The following is a 14,732-nucleotide window of genomic DNA, read 5'->3' on the forward strand; positions in this document are numbered from 1 at the left end:
TCTGGAACTCGAAAAATCGTACCAAAATAGGAAGTCCTAGAAAATTTGTCTATTGATCAGCAGCAAAAAGAATCAACACAAAAGCACGTTTTTGTGATTTAACAAAACTAATTAAAACATAAAAACACATCTAAACAGAAGGTAGATGCAAAATTTATTACTAAACAGAAACAAAAACAAAAAACACAAATAAAATTGGGTTGCCTCCCAACTAGCGCTATCGTTTAACGCCCCTAGCTAGGCATAAAAGCGAAGATTGATCTAAGTAGTGCCATCTTTGGCACTTGGAAAGAAAAGAGCAATTTTCCTTTTTATGGCATTCATCCTTCTATTTTGGGAAAGCACATTGCCATTAATGGAGGAAGTAAGATTAAGCATGTTACAGAAATTTGCATCTAAACTAGACTTCATCTCTTTGATAATTTCGTTTTGATAGAAGCATAAGAGGGTGCTAGATTCAACCTTATCATTTATGGGGTGCCCAAATATAGTTTTCATTCTTTAATAGGTATCTATAGCATCCCCTTCAAGAAAACCTTCTTCAAAAATAGAATCTAGAACTTGCTTGAAAGAAGCGGGTAAGCCAACATAGAAACTTTTTAAGTAAACCTCAATTTGATATTGTGGTACATAGTGAAGGAAATATGCCCTAAAGGCAATAATAAAGTTATTATTTATTTCCTCATATCATGATAAATGTTTATTATTCATGCTAGAATTGTATTAACCGGAAACATGATACATGTGTGAATACATAGACAAACTTAATGTCACTAGTTTGCCTCTACTTGACTAGATCATTAATCAAAAATGGTTATGTTTCCTAACCATAGACATGTGTTGTCATTTGATTAACGGGATCACATCATTAGGAGAATGATGTGATTGACCTGACCCATTCCGTTAGCTTAGCACTTGATCGTTTAGTATGTTGCTATAGCTTTGTTCATGACTTATACAAAGTTCCTATAACTATGAGATTATGCAACTCCCGTTTACCGGAGGAACACTTTGTGTGCTACCAAACGTCACAACATAACTGGGTGATTATAAAGGAGCTCTACAGGTGTCTCCAAAGGTACATGTTGAGTTGGCGTATTTTGAGATTAGATTTTGTCACTCCGATTGTCAAAGAGGTATCTCTGGGCCCTCTCGGTAATGCACATCACTATAAGCCTTGCAAGCAATGTAACTAATGAGTTAGTTATGAAATGATGCATTACGTAACGAGTAAAGAGACTTGCAAGTAACGAGATTGAACTAGGTATTGAGATACCAACGATCGAATCTCGGGCAAGTAACATACCGATGACAAAGGGAACAACGTATGTTGTTATGCGGTTTGACCGATAAAGATCTTCGTAGAATATGTAGGAGCCAATATGAGCATCCAGGTTCCGCTATTGGTTATTGACCAGAAACAGTTCTAGGTCATGTCTACATAGTTCTCGAACCCGTAGGGTCCGCACGCTTAACGTTACGATGACAGATATATTATGATTTTATAGTTTTTGATGTACTAAAGGTTGTTCGGAGTCCCGGATGTGATCACGGACATGACGAGGAGTCTCGAAATGGTCGAGACATAAAGATTGATATATTGGAAGCCTATATTTGGATATCGGAATCGTTCTGGGTGAAATCGGGATTGTACCGGAGTACCGAGGGGTTACCGGAACCCCCCCCCCCCCCGGGGATTAATGGGCCTACATGGGCCCTAAGGCAGAAGAGGAGGGTCGGCCAGGGCAGGCCGCGCGCCCCCTCCCCCCCCCCCTAGTCCGAATAGGACAAGGAAGGGGGGGCGGCGCCCCCCTTTCCTCTTTCTCCCTTCCCCCTTCCTTCTCCAACAAGGCAAGAGGGGGGAGTCCTACTCCCGGTGGGAGTAGGACTCCTCCAGGCGCACCCCTAGGGGCCGGCCGCACCTCCCCCTCCCTCCTTTATATATGGGGGCAGGGGGCACCCCATGACACACAAGTTGTTCTTCGTGATCGTTCCTTAGCTGTGTGCGGTGCCCCCCTCCACCATATTCCACCTCGGTCATATCGTAGCGGTGCTTAGGTGAAGCCCTGCGTCGGTAGAACATCATCACCATCAACACGCCGTCGTGCTGACGGAACTCTTCCCCGACACCCTGCTGGATCAGGGTCCGGGGATCGTCATCGAGTTGAACGTGTGCTGAACTCAGAGGTGCCGTACGTTCGGTACTTGGATCGATCGGATCATGAAGACGTACAACTACATCAACTGCGTTGTTCTAACGCTTCCAGTTTCGATCTACGAGGGTACGTGGACAACACTCTCCCCTCTTGTTGCTATGCATCACCATGATCCTTGCGTGTGTGTAGGAAATTTTTTGAAATTACTACGTTTCCCAACAGTGGCATCCGAGCCAGGTTTTATGCGTAGATGTCATATGCACGAGGAGAACACAAGTGAGTTGTGGGTGATACAAGTCATACTGCTTACCAGCATGTCATACTTTGGTTCAGCGGTATTGTGAGATGAAGCGGCCCGGACCGACATTATGCGTACGCTTACGCGAGACTGGTTTCACCGTTACAAGCACTCGTGCTTAAAGGTGACTGGTGGGTGTCTGTCTCTCTCACTTTAGTTGAAGCGAGTGTGGCTACGCCCGGTCCTTGCAAAGGTTAAAACATCACTAACTTGACGAACTATCGTTGTGGTTTTGATGCGTAGGTAAGAACGGTTCTTGCTCAGCCCGTAGCAGCCACGTAAAATTTGCAACAACAAAGTAGAGGACGTCTAAGTTGTTTTTGCAGGGCATGTTGTGATGTGATATGGTCAAGATGTGATGCTATATTTTATTGTATGAGATGATCATGTTTTGTAACCGAAGTTATCGGCAACTGGCAGGAGCCATATGGTTGTCGCTTTATTGTATGAAATGCAAACGCCCTGTAATTGCTTTACTTTATCACTAAGCGGTAGCGATAGTCGTAGAAGCAATAGATGGCGTAAACGACAACGATGCTACGATGGAGATCAAGGTGTCGCGCCGGTGACGATGGTGATCACGACGGTGCTTCGGAGATGGAGATCACAAGCACAAGATGATGATGGCCATATCATATCACTTATATTGATTGCATGTGATGTTTATCCTTTATGCATCTTATCTTGCTTTGATTGACGGTAGCATTTTAAGATGATCTCTCACTAAATTATCAAGAAGTGTTCTCCCTGAGTATGCACCATTGCGAAAGTTCTTCGTGCTGAGACACCACGTGATGATCGGGTGTGATAGGCTCTACGTTCAAATACAACGGGTGCAAAACAGTTGCACACGCGGAATACTCAGGTTAAACTTGACGAGCCTAGCATATACAGATATGGCCTCGGAACACGGAGACCGAAAGGTCGAACGTGAATCATATAGTAGATATGATCAACATAGTGATGTTCACCATTGAAACTACTCCATCTCACGTGATGATCGGACATGGTTTAGTTGATTTGGATCACGTGATCACTTAGATGACTAGAGAGATGTCTGTCTAAGTGGGAGTTCTTAAGTAATATGATTAATTGAACTTAAATTTATCATGAACTTAGTACCTGATAGTATTTTGCTTGTCTATGTTTGTTGTAGATAGATGGCTCGTGCTGTTGTTCCGTTGAATTTTAATGCGTTCCTTGAGAAAGCTAAGTTGAAAGATGATGGTAGCAATTACACAGGACTGGGTCCGTAACTTGAGGATTATCCTCATTGCTGCACAGAAGAATTACGTCCTGGAAGCACCGCTGGGTGCCAGGCCTGCTGCAGATGCAACTGACGACGTTAAGAACGTCTGGCAGAGCAAAGCTGATGACTACTCGATAGTTCAGTGTGCCATGCTTTACGGCTTGGAACCGGGTCTTCAACGACGTTTTGAACGTCATGGAGCATATGAGATGTTCCAGGAGTTGAAGTTAATATTTCAAGAAAATGCCCGGATTGAGAGATATGAAGTCTCCAATAAGTTCTATAGCTGTAAGATGGAGGAGAATAGTTCTGTCAGTGAACATATACTCAAAATGTATGGGTATAATAATCACTTGATTCAACTGGGAGTTAATCTTCCTGATGATAGTGTCATTGACAGAATTCTCCAATCACTGCCACCAAGCTACAAGAGCTTCGTGATGAACTATAATATGCAAGGGATGGACAAGACTATTCCCGAGCTCTTCGCAATGCTAAAAGCTGCGGAGGTAGAAATCAAGAAGGAGCATCAAGTGTTGATGGTCAATAAGACCACCAGTTTCAAGAAAAAGGGTAAAGGGAAGAAGAAGGGGAACTTCAAGAAGAACTGCAAGCAAGTTGTTGCTCAAGAGAAAAAAAAACCCAAATCTGGACCTAAGCCTGAGACTGAGTGCTTCTACTGCAAGCAGACTGGACACTGGAATCGGAACTGCCCCAAGTATTTGGCGGATAAGAAGGATGGCAAAGTGAACAAAGGTATATGTGATATACATGTTATTGATGTGTACCTTACTAATGCTCGCAGTAGCACCTGGGTATTTGATACTGGTTCTGTTGCTAATATTTGCAACTCGAAACAGGGACTACGGATTAAGCGAAGATTGGCTAAGGACGAGGTGACGATGCGCGTGGGAAATGGTTCCAAAGTCGATGTGATCGCGGTCGGCACGCTACCTCTACATCTACCATCGGGATTAGTTTTAGACCTAAATAATTGTTATTTGGTGCCAGCGTTAAGCATGAACATTATATCTGGATCTTGTTTGATGCGAGACGGTTATTCATTTAAATCAGAGAATAATGGTTGTTCTATTTATATGAGTAATATCTTTTATGGTCATGCACCCTTGAAGAGTGGTCTATTTTTATTGAATCTCGATAGTAGTGATACACATATTCATAATGTTGAAGCCAAAAGATGCAGAGTTGATAATGATAGTGCAACTTATTTGTGGCACTGCCGTTTAGGTCATATCGGTGTAAAGCGCATGAAGAAACTCCATACTTATGGACTTCTAGAATCACTTGATTATGAATCACTTGGTACTTGCGAACCGTGCCTCATGGGCAAGATGACTAAAACGCCGTTCTCCGGAACTATGGAGCGAGCAACTGATTTATTGGAAATCATACATACTGATGTATGTGGTCCAATGAATATTGAAGCTCGCGGCGGGTATCGTTATTTTCTCACCTTCACAGATGATTTGAGCAGATATGGGTATATCTACTTGATGAAACACAAGTCTGAAACATTTGAAAAGTTCAAAGAATTTCAGAGTGAAGTGGAAAATCATCGTAACAAGAAAATAAAATTTCTACGATCTGATCGTGGAGGAGAATATTTGAGTTACGAGTTTGGTTTACATTTGAAACAATGCGGAATAGTTTCACAACTCACGCCACCCGGAACACCACAACGAAATGGTGTGTCCGAACGTCGTAATCGTACTTTACTAGATATGGTGCGATCTATGATGTCTCTTACTGATTTACCGCTATCGTTTTGGGGTTATGCTTTAGAGACGGCCGCATTCACGTTAAATAGGGCACCATCAAAATCCGTTGAGACGACGCCTTATGAACTGTGGTTTGGCAAGAAACCAAAGTTGTCGTTTCTTAAAGTTTGGGGCTGCGATGCTTATGTGAAGAAACTTCAACCAGATAAGCTCGAACCCAAATCGAAGAAATGTGTCTTCATAGGATACCCAAAAGAGACTATTGGGTACACCTTCTATCACAGATCTGAAGGCAAGATTTTCGTTGCTAAATTCAGATCCTTTCTAGAGGAGTTTCTCTCGAAAGGAGTGGGAGGAAAGTAGAACTTGATGAGGTAACTGTACCTGCTCCCTTATTGGAAAGTAGTTCATCACAAGAACCGGTTCCTGTGACAACTACACCAATCAGTGAGGAAGCTAATGATATTGATCATGAAACTTCAGATCAAGTTGCTACTGAACCTCGTAGGTCTACCAGAGTAAGATCCGCACCAGAATGGTACGGTAATCCTATTCTGGAAGTCATGTTACTTGACCATGGCGAACCTACGAACTATGAGGAAGCGATGATGAGCCCAGATTCTGCAAAATGGCTTGAGGCCATGAAATCTGAGATGGGATCCATGTATGAGAACAAAGTATGGACTTTGGTTGACTTGCCCGATGATCGGCAAGCCATCGAGAATAAATGGATCTTCAAGAAGAAGACTGACGTTGATGGTAATGTAACTGTCTACAAAGCTCGACTTGTTGCGAAAGGTTTTCGACAAGTTCAAGGGGTTGACTACGATGAGACTTTCTCACCCGTAGCGATGCTTAAGTCTGTCCGAATCATGTTAGCAATTGCCGCATTTTATGATTATGAAATTGGGCAAATGGATGTCAAAACTGCATTCCTGAATGGATTTCTGGAAGAAGAGTTGTATATGATGCAACCGGAAGGTTTTGTCGATCCAAAAGGTGCTAACAAAGTGTGCAAGCTCCAGCGATCCATTTATGGACTGGTGCAAGCATCTTGGAGTTGGAATAAATGCTTTGATAGTGTGATCAAAGCATATGGTTTTATACAGACTTTTGGAGAAGCCTGTATTTACAAAAAAGTGAGTGGGAGCTTTGTAGCATTTCTGATATTATATGTAGATGACATATTGTTAATTGGAAATGATATAGAATTTCTGGATAGCATAAAGGGATACTTGAATAAAAGTTTTTCAATGAAAGACCTCGGTGAAGCTGCTTACATATTGGGCATTAAGATCTATAGAGATAGATTAAGACGCTTAATTGGACTTTCACAAAGCACATACCTTGATAAAGTTTTGAAAAAGTTAAAAATGGATTAGGCAAAGAAAGGGTTCTTGCCTGTATTATAAGGTGTGAAGTTGAGTCAGAATCAATGCCCGACCACAGCAGAAGATAGAGAGAAAATGAAAGATGTTCCCTATGCTTCAGCCATAGGCTCTATCATGTACGCAATGTTGTGTACCAGACCTGATGTGTGCTTAGCAATAAGTTTAGCAGGGAGGTACCAAAGTAATCCAGGAGTGGATCACTGGACAGCGGTCAAGAATATCCTGAAATACCTGAAAAAGACTAAGGATATGTTTCTCGTTTATGGAGGTGACAAAGAGCTAGTCGTAAATGGTTACGTCGATGCAAGCTTTGACACTGATCCGGACGATTCTAAATCGCAAACCGGATACGTGTTTATATTGAACGGTGGAGCTGTCAGTTGGTGCAGTTCTAAAAAAAGCGTCGTGGTGGGATCTACATGAGAAGCGGGGTACATAGCTGCTTCGGAAGCAGCAAATGAAGGAGTCTGGATGAAGGAGTTCATTTCTGATCTAGGTGTCATACCTAGTGCATCGGGACCAATGAAGATCTTCTATGACAATACTGGTGCAATTGCCTTGGCAAAGGAATCCAGATTTCACAAGAGGGTCAAGCATATCAAGAGATGCTTCAATTCCATCCGGGACCAAGTCCAGGTGGGAGACATAGAGATTTGCAAGATACATACGGATCTGAATGTTGTAGACCCGTTGACTAAGCCTCTTCCACGAGCAAAACATGATCAGCACCAAGACTCCATGGGTGTTAGAATCATTACTGTGTAATCTAGATTATTGACTCTAGTGCAAGTGGGAGACTGAAGGAAATATTCCCTAGAGGCAATAATAAAGTTATTATTTATTTCCTCATATCATGATAAATGTTTATTATTCATGCTAGAATTGTATTAACCGGAAACATGATACATGTGTGAATACATAGACAAACTTAATGTCACTAGTTTGCCTCTACTTGACTAGCTCATTAATCAAAAATGGTTATGTTTCCTAACCATAGACATGTGTTGTCATTTGATTAACGGGATCACATCATTAGGAGAATGATGTGATTGACCTGACCCATTCCGTTAGCTTAGCACTTGATCGTTTAGTATGTTGCTATAGCTTTCTTCATGACTTATACAAAGTTCCTATAACTATGAGATTATGCAACTCTCGTTTACCGGAGGAACACTTTGTGTGCTACCAAACGTCACAACGTAACTGGGTGATTATAAAGGAGCTCTACAGGTGTCTCCAAAGGTACATGTTGAGTTGGCATATTTCGAGATTAGGTTTTGTCACTCCGATTGTCGGAGAGGTATCTCTGGGCCCTCTCGGTAATGCACATCACTATAAGCCTTGCAAGCAATGTAATTAATGAGTTAGTTACGAAATGATGCATTACGTAACGAGTAAAGAGACTTGCCGGTAACGAGATTGAACTAGGTATTGAGATACCGACGATCGAATCTCGGGAAAGTAACATACCGATGACAAAGGGAACAACGTATGTTGTTATGTGGTTTGACCGATAAAGATCTTCGTAGAATATGTAGGAACCAATATGAGCATCCAGGTTCCGCTATTGGTTATTGACCAGAAACAGTTCTAGGTCATGTCTACATAGTTCTCGAACCCGTAGGGTCCGCACGCTTAACGTTACGATGACAGATATATTATGAGTTTATAGTTTTTGATGTACCGAAGGTTGTTCAGAGTCCCGGATGTGATCACGGACATGACGAGGAATCTCGAAATGGTCGAGACATAAAGATTGATATATTGGAAGCCTATATTTGGATATCGGAATCATTCCGGGTGAAATCGGGATTTTACCGGAGTACCGGGGGGTTACCGGAACCCCCCCCCCCCCCCCCCCGGGGATTAATGGGCCTACATGGGCCCTAAGGGAGAAGAGGAGGGCCGGCCAGGGCAGGCCGTGCGCCCCCTCCCCCCTAGTCCGAATAGGACAAGGAAGGGGGGGCGGCGCCCCCCTTTCCTCTTTCTCCCTTCCCCCTTCCTTCTCCAACAAGGCAAGAGGGGGGAGTCCTACTCCCGGTGGGAGTAGGACTCCTCCAGGCGCACGCCTAGTGGCCGGCCGCACCTCCCCCCTCCCTCCTTTATATATGGGGGCAGGGGGGCACCCCATGACACACAAGTTGATATTCGTGCTCGTTCCTTAGCCGTGTGCGGTGCCCCCCTCCACCATATTCCACCTCGGTCATATCGTAGCGTTGCTTAGGTGAAGCACTGCGTCGGTAGAACATCATCACCGTCAACACGCCATTGTGCTGACGGAACTCTTCCCCGACACCCTGCTGGACCGGAGTCCGGGGATCGTCATCGAGCTGAACGTGTGCTGAACTCGGAGGTGCCGTACGTTCGGTACTTGGATCGGTCGGATCGTGAAGACGTACGACTACATCAACCGCGCTGTTCTAACGCTTCCGCTTTTGGCCTACGAGGGTACATGGACAACACTCTCCCCTCTCGTTGCTATGCATCACCATGATCCTTGCATGTGCGTAGGAAATTTTTTGAAATTACTATGTTTCCCAACACATAGCTAGCCCGAATTCTTAATAACCTATCCCAAGCATCTTTTAAAGACTCATCAAGTAAATAACAAAAAATTCCAGTGTCATCTTCATCAAAATTATTTAAGCTCTCATTGGTGACCCCGGTGGGTCTTTCTATAGCATCCTTATTCATGAGCTTAGAGAGGATAGAGGGGTTATCCAAGGTACTAGAACCTTGGAAAGGGCCCTTAGTTCTTTTTGCTTCAGCCATGGCAACGGAAAGGCAAAGGAAAAGAGAAAGGAGAAGATTGGCAAAGAGAGGGCGAATAAAATGGCAAGGGTGAAGTGGGGGAGAGGAAAACGAGAGGCAAATGGCAAATAATGTAAATGCGAGGGAGATGAGTTTGTGATGGGTACTTGGTATGTCTTGACTTGAGCGAAGACCTCCCCGACAACGGCGCCAGAAATCCTTCTTGCTACGTCTTGTGCTTGCCTTGGTTTTCCTTGAAGAGGAAAGGGTGATGCAGCAATAGTAGCGTAAGTATTTCCCTCAGTTTTTGAGAACCAAGGTATCAATCCAGTAGGAGGCTCCTCAGAAGTCCCACGCACCTACACAAACAAACAAAGAACTCGCAACCAACGCCAATAAAGGGGTAGTCAATCCCTTCACGGCCACTTGCGAAAGTGAGATCTGATAGAGATAGTATGATAAGATAAATATAATTTTGGTATTTTATAATATAGATGCGAAAAGTAAAGATGCAAATAAAAGTAGAATGAAAGCTTGTATGATAAAAGATAGACCCGGGGGGCATAGGTTTCACTGGTGGCTTCTCTCAAGATAGCATAAGTATTACAGTGGGTGAACAAATTACTGTCGAGCAATTGATAGAAAAGTGAATAATTATGAGATTATCTAGGCATGATCATTTATATAGGCATCACATCCGTGACAAGTAGACCGACTCCTGCCTGCATCTACTACTATTACTCCACACATCGACCGCTATCCAGCATGCATCTAGAGTATTAAGTTCATAAGAACAGAGTAACGCATTAAGAAAGATGACATGATGTAGCGGGATAAACTCAAGCAATATGATATAAACCCCATCTTTTTATCCTCGATGGCAACAATACAATACGTGCCTTGGAACCCCTGCTATCACTGGGTAAGGACACCGCAAGATTGAACCCAAAGCTAAGCACTTCTCCCATGGCAAGAAAGATCAATCTAGTAGGCCAAACCAAACCGATAATTCGAAGAGACTTGCAAAGATAACTCAATCATACATAAAAGAATTCAGAGAAGATTCAAATATTTCTCATAGATAAACTTGATCATAAACCCACAATTCATCAGATCTCGACAAACACACCGCAAAAAGAGTTACATCAAATAGGTCTCCACAAGAGAGGGGGAGAACATGGTATTGAGATCCAAAAGGAGAGAAGAAGTCATCTAGCTAATAACTATGGACACGAAGGTCCGTGGTAAACTACTCACAACTCATCGGAGGGGCTATGGTGTTGATGTAGAAGCCCTCCATGGTCGATTCCCCCTCCGACGGAGCGTGGGCTAAGGCTCCAAGATGGGATGTTGCGGATACAGAAGGTTACGGCGGTGGAAATTGTTTTTCGTTGGCTCCCTGGATGTTTTCGGGGTACGTGGGTATATATAGGAGGAAGAAGTACGTCGGTGGCCTCCCGAGGGGCCCACGAGACAGGGGGGCGTGCCTAGAGGGGGTGGGCGTGCCCTCCTATCTCCTGGACGCCTCGATCGCTTCTTGACTTGCACTCCAAGTCCTCTGGATCACGTTCGTTCCAAAAATCACGCTCCCGAAGGTTTTATTCCGTTTGGACTCCGTTTGCTATTCCTTTTCTTCGAAATACTGAAATAGGCAAAAAAACAGCAATATGGGCTGGACCTCCGGTTAGTAGGTTAGTCCCAAAAATGATATAAATGTGTAAAATAAAGCCCATAAACATCCAAAAGGGGCAATATAATAGCATGGAACAATCAAAAATTATAGATACGTTTGATATTCCTTTTCTTCAAAATACTGAAATAGGCAAAAAATACAGCAATACGGGTTGGGCCTCCGGTTAGTAGGTTAGTCCCAAAAATGATATAAATGTGTAAAATAAAGCCCATAAACATCCAAAAGGGGTAATATAATAGCATGGAACAATCAAAAATTATAGATACGTTGGAGACGTATCAGACCGCGCTGATTCCTCCGGGCAGCGTTCCGCCTTCGCCGAGGGCGTCCCAAGTGGCGCCAACTAATGATGATACAGACCTAGGGTAGGGTCATAAGCCTGACCTATACGCCCTACCCAAGGTCACTACCCCAAAAGCAAAGAAGCTCAAGAGACAATAGGGAGTACCCAATAAATGCGTCGAGTGCGATCCACTCGACCAATCAACCACTCGGTTACCCCTCCTTCCTGAAGTCACACGACCAGTCAATCACTCAACCATACAAGAAACCACTCGACCTACTGAAGACCAGGAGTCACTCAGAACAGCAACGGGCAAGCATTCACTCTGTAGTCTTTAAGGTCATTTAAGGCACTTAAGGCTGGCGTTATCAGTAATGCCCCATCTTTATGTACATTGAACCCTCTGTAATGTGGGATGGCTGGGGTCCTAGCGAACTCTATATAAGCCACCACCCTCCTCTGGGACAAGGGTTCGCACCCCCTGTAACACACACTCATATAATCCAGTCGACCACCTTCGGGAACCGAGAGGTAGGGCTTTTACCTCCTCCGAGAGGGGCCTGAACTCGTAAACACTTGCGTACAACCCTGCCGTAGCTAGGACCTTGCCTCCTCTTTCGTACCCCCTATACTTACTGTCAGACTTAGTACCACGACAGTTGGCGCCTACCATGGGGCAAAGCGTCTTAGCGACTTCTGGCGAGGTTGCGTTTTCTTCTATCTCCATCAGCATGGTTTCCGGCGGCGGTTTGGTCATGGGCCACGAGTTCCGACTCGGTGCGCTCACTTTCGTCGCCAACAACTCTGCCTGGCTCCAGGAGGCCTCCCTCGATGTCGAGGCTCTCACGGCTCGTGGCTTGGCGCACTTTCATGCGAGTTCCTGCGGCGTCCTCCTCAGGCAGTCGTCTTCACCGTACTAGTCGGTCATCGCATCATCGACTCACCCCGCTGGACGCTGCTGCAATCGGTCTGGTCGTTCACGACTCCAGCGATAAGTGAGACACGCGGTGGCTCGTCAGGCCTTCACCCCTCAAGTCACGGCGATTGAGCCCGACATGTATTCTCGCGGATCGGTCGACTTGTCGAATGATTTTGCGGATACCTTTTCTGAGAGCAGGAGTTGTGACCCCGCGGCGGAGGTCCTCATGGTTTACTCCCATCGCGGTCCACCTGGCTTCCGTCGCAGCGGCGACGGCGGCAGAAGTGTTGGTCCGTCACTCGACCACGAAGAGTACCAGCCCCAACCTCTCAGCTCGCAGCAGAGGGAGGAGCTGCACCCCGCAACATGGAGGCTCTCCAGACCCACATCATAGGGGAAACCGCCGAGGCCCGGGACTTGGAGGCGGTGCGCCTGGCCACTCTGGCTGAGCGCACTCGTATGGAGAATCTCCAACATTCTCTCGACGAGCATGCCCGTCGATTGATTCCCGAGTCCAGTCGGCGTCCACGACAGTTGTTTCCACCAGAAACTCGGGTATTCCGTACACCGATTTAGAATTTGGCAGCCGCTACATGTATTGTAGAGTCTATTCGGCCATCTCGTTCGGAGGCTGGAAGAGGCTTGGAGCAGATTAGAACGTTGCTCCGAGCAGCGGGAGACCAGAACTCCGCTGTGTCCCAGTCGTAGAATAGAATCCACAGCAGATCAGTGAGAGCAGATACCATTCAGTCGGCTCACAGTCCTAGATCCCCTTTGCGACATGGAGTCCGTGATCACCGCCAGGATCGGTACCTAGGAAGAGCTGATGGCAAATATGATCGTGAGTACGCCCGCGACAACTACCGTCGAGCGCCTTCGCCCCTTCCGAGGGACGGGTCGTACGCGCCCCGGAGCAATGACGACAAGCGTCCATATGGGAACGACCGCAGAGTTCTAGTCGACCCCAGAGAGCCTGGCTTTGACCCAAGGTCTGTCCTTGTGCAAGGTTTGGTCGACCGGAACAGAGCATACAGGGTAGGGCTGGATCGGGACAGACCCAGGGGAGGCAGAGTCCACATTTCTGGCCCTGAATGTTTTGGAAGGGCCATTAGAGTTGCTGAGATTCCCCATAACTTCAGACGGGCGACTGGCGCTAGTAAGTATACACGTGAGTCGAAGCCCGATACTTGGCTCGAAGACTACCGAGTGGCTGTGCACATTGGTGGCGGCAGCGATGAGGTGGCCATGAAGCACCTTCCTCTGATGCTTGAAGGTTCTGCCAGAGCTTGGCTGAATCAGTTGGCCCCTGGGAGTATTTTGAGATGGGATGAGTTAGCCCGAGTGTTCACCAGAACATTTGAGGGCACTTGTAAGAGACCTGCCGGTCTACCGGAGCTGTAGCATTGTGTGCAGAAACCGAATGAGACCCTGAGGGACTATATCCAGATATGGATCACTCTACACCACACAGTGGAGAATGTGTCAGATCACCAAGCAGTCTGTGCCTTCAAGGAAGGCGTTCGCTACAGAGAGCTCAATCTGAAATTCAGTCGAACTGGAGATATGTCTTTGACTCGGATGATGGAGATTGCCACCAAGTATGCTAACGGCAAAGAGGAAGACCAACTCAGGAGTGGCAAGCATAAAACAGTCGCCCAGGACACCAGAGGAGGGAATTCCAGTCGGAAGCAGAAGCGAAAGGCTAAGGCAGCAGGTCATGCCGAGGCAGCAGTGTTGAATCAAGGAAAGTTCAAAGGGAAACCTAAAGGGCCCTGGACCCCCAAGAAGGTGAATGATCAAGAAGGAAATGATGTGATGGATTTGCCATGTCATATTCACACTAAGAAAGATGAAGAGGGGAACCTGATTCTCCCCAAACATACCACTCAACAATGTCGACTCCTAATCCAGAGCTTCTAAGAGAGTAAACCCAGTGATAATGATAAAGAGCTTGAGAAGGAAGAAGAGGATAAGGACGATGACGGTGGTTATCCCAATGTCAATGCCACCTTGGTGATTTGCCGATATCGAGAGCAAAAGTCGACTGAAGGTCATTAACAGAGAGGTAAACATGGTTGCTCCGGCAACACCAAGATATCTAAAGTGGTCAAAAGTCCCCATTACATTCGACTAGTCCGACCACCCAACACGCGTAGTTACCCCTGGGCGGCAGGCGCTGGTGGTCGACCCAGTCATGGGGGGCACCCGACTGACTAAGGTCCTAATGGATGGTGGTAGTGGCCTGAATATTCT

The sequence above is a fragment of the Triticum aestivum genome, chromosome 3B (assembly GCF_018294505.1).
Source record: "Triticum aestivum cultivar Chinese Spring chromosome 3B, IWGSC CS RefSeq v2.1, whole genome shotgun sequence".
Classification (NCBI taxonomy): domain Eukaryota; kingdom Viridiplantae; phylum Streptophyta; class Magnoliopsida; order Poales; family Poaceae; genus Triticum; species Triticum aestivum.